Source organism: Marmota flaviventris, chromosome X (assembly GCF_047511675.1).
Source record: "Marmota flaviventris isolate mMarFla1 chromosome X, mMarFla1.hap1, whole genome shotgun sequence".
In the NCBI taxonomy this organism is placed as follows: domain Eukaryota; kingdom Metazoa; phylum Chordata; class Mammalia; order Rodentia; family Sciuridae; genus Marmota; species Marmota flaviventris.
Window position 1 is genome coordinate 91,395,854 of NC_092518.1, and position 2,250 is coordinate 91,398,103.

The following is a 2,250-nucleotide window of genomic DNA, read 5'->3' on the forward strand; positions in this document are numbered from 1 at the left end:
AGCTTTTGATTAGAAGATCTATCTAGTGATGAAAGAGGTGTGTTAAAGTCACCCAAATTTATTGTGTGGTAGTCTATTTGTCTCTTGAAATTGAGAAGAGTTTGATGAATGTAGATGCTCAATTGTTTGGGGCATATATATTTATAATTGTTAAGTCTTGTTGGTGTATGGTTTCCTTAGCAGTATGTAGTGTCATTCTTTATCTTTTTTGATTGACTTTAGTTTGAAATCTACTTTATTTGATATGAGGATGGAAACCCCTGCTTGCTTCCGCAGTCCATGTGAGTGGTATGATTTTTCCCAACCCTTCACCTTCAGTCTGAATGTCTTTTCCTATGAGATGTGTCTCTTGGATGAAGCATATTATTGGGTCTTTTTTTAAATCCAACCTGCTAGTCTATGTCTTTTGATTAGTGAGTTTAGGCCATTAACATTCCGGGTTATTATTGAGACATGATTTGTATTCCCAGCCATTTTTGTTTATTTTTGGTATTTAACATGATTTGGTTTCTCCTCTGATTAGTTTCTCCTTTAGTGTAATACCTCCCTCTGTTGATTTTCATCATTGTTTTTCATTTCTTCCTCATGGAATATTTTGTGGAGCATGTTCTGTAGTGTAGGCTTTCTAATTGTAAATTCTTTTAACTTTTGTTTATCATGGAAGGTTTTTATTTCATCATCAAATCTAAAGTTTAGTTTTAAGGGATTTAGATTCTTGGTTGACATCCATTTTCTTTCAGAGCTTGGTATATGTTGTTCCATGATCTTCTGGCTTTGAGGGTCTGGGTTAAAAAATCTGCTGAGATACAAATTAGTCTCCCCTATATGTGATCTGACTCATCTCTCTTGCAGCTTTTAAGATTCTATCCTTATTCTGTATGCTAGGCATTTTCATTATAATGTGCCTTGGTGTAGATCTGTTGTTATTTTGTACATTTGGTGTCCTGTAAGCCTCTTGTATTTGGTTTTCCAATTTGTTCTTCATGCTTGGGAAATTTTCTGATATTATCTCATTGAAGAGATTGTGCATTCCTTTGGTTTGAAACTCTGTGCCTTCCTCTATCCCAATAACTCTTAGCATTGGTCTTTTGATTCTGTCCCATAATTCTTGGATTTCTGTTCATGGTTTCTTACTATCTTACCTGTGTGATCAACTTTATTTTCCAGATTGTATACTTTGTCTTCATTATCTGATGTTCCTTCTTCCAAGTGATCTAGTCTGTTGGTTATGCTTTCTATTGGGTTTTTATTTGACTCATTGTGTCCTTCATTTCAAGGATTTCTGACTGGTTTTTTTTTTCCAGAGTCTCTATCTCTCTCTTGAAGTAATCTTTTGCTACCTGTATTTGCTCCTTTATTTCTTTGTTGGAGTGATCAATTTTTGCCTGTATTCGCTCATTTAGGTAATTTTTAATTACAAACCTTCTGAACTCCTTCTCTGACATTTCATCAACTTTGCTGTCCATGGGTTCTGTTATTATAGTATCCTGGTTTGTTTGGGGCACTTTCCTCTCTTGTTTTTCATGTTGTCTATGTGTCTTCCTTTCTTGCAGTGTGGATCTGAGATACTACAGTTTATTCCCTATATTCTTGTAGTACTCCTGCAGATTGTCTGTACCTCACCTTGATGTTGGGCTTCCAGACCCTGTTAGTGTCCATCAATGTATGCTACTGCATCTAAAGGTGGTGGCAGCAATAGCTGAGGTAACTCGAGATAATAGTTAAGGTGCCCCAAGATGGAAGCAATGTCTTACAGAGATGGGGCTGAAAGGGTGGGCCTCACACTCCCTTTGGGATGCCTGCTCTGAGATGCAGCTGCTTCTAGGCCCTGTCTGCTGTTAAAAAGTTAAAGGTTACTGTGTGGGGAAGGCTATGGCAATGACTGCAGTGTCCCAAGATGGAAGTGGGTTAGGCTTAGGCTCCCAGGTGTGTGTGTGGGGGGAACTAAGACCTACCCTGTACCTGGGTCTCTGCCCAAGTCGGTATGGGTGGATCTGGGCTGGGCCTGGGCTCCCGCAGTAGTCTGCTAGTCGGAAGAGGCAGTCCTATGTTGGAGGCTGGGCTCCGGCAGGTGCCTGTGGGTAGAGGGGTGGACTCGGGCCTACTATGAGCCTGGGTCCCTCACAGGCCAGTGTGGGTGGATCTGGCCACTGCACTTGACCTCTCCCAGTAGTCTTCTGGTCAAAAGGGCTATAGTGTCATGATTTTGGAGTCATCTTAGAACTCCATGCCAAGTTGCAGATTCCAAAG